The sequence below is a fragment of the Penaeus monodon genome, chromosome 20, assembly GCF_015228065.2.
Source record: "Penaeus monodon isolate SGIC_2016 chromosome 20, NSTDA_Pmon_1, whole genome shotgun sequence".
NCBI classification, from domain to species: domain Eukaryota; kingdom Metazoa; phylum Arthropoda; class Malacostraca; order Decapoda; family Penaeidae; genus Penaeus; species Penaeus monodon.
Genome location: NC_051405.1, coordinates 14054806 through 14055253, shown reverse-complemented (window position 1 = coordinate 14055253; position 448 = coordinate 14054806). Strand labels below are relative to the sequence as shown.

Below are 448 nucleotides of genomic sequence, written 5' to 3'. Positions count from 1 at the left end.
CTCCTCCTCCTCCCCTCCCCCAAGCGACCTCTGATCTCCCCCCCCCCTTAGTCCGCCCCCACACCCTCGGCAACCCCAGAGCCCAACCTCACACGCTTTGACGAGCGACGGGACGGGAGCCCTACCGAGCGCATTTAATAAAGTAACCTCATTGAAATCCTCGCCGACGCAATCCCGCAGCTTACTCTAATGACGGACGCGGATATTCACTCGCCGGGGGTTGGGTGGGCTGGGGGGAAGGGGGGAAGGGGTGGCGTCGGTACTGGATCACACGAAGGTGTTATTATTTCTTCGGGAGCCAGATTCCCGACTTTGCTCCGGTGAAAGAAAATGCGGGGACGTTGCCGGCAATGGCATGAATTGCTTGCGAGACAGAAACGAGACTGAGAGAGGGATGATTCACGTGGCATTTTCGTTGACACTGCAAAAGCACTCATGTCACATCAGC

General features: G+C 57.6%; 1 protein-coding gene across 1 annotated transcript in view; it reads left to right on the top strand.

Annotated features, from left to right (window-relative positions):
- LOC119585643 (protein unzipped-like) overlaps window positions 1–448 on the top strand; it is a gene marked incomplete in the record, with an annotated part of 50175 nt that overhangs the window by 25607 nt on the left and 24120 nt on the right.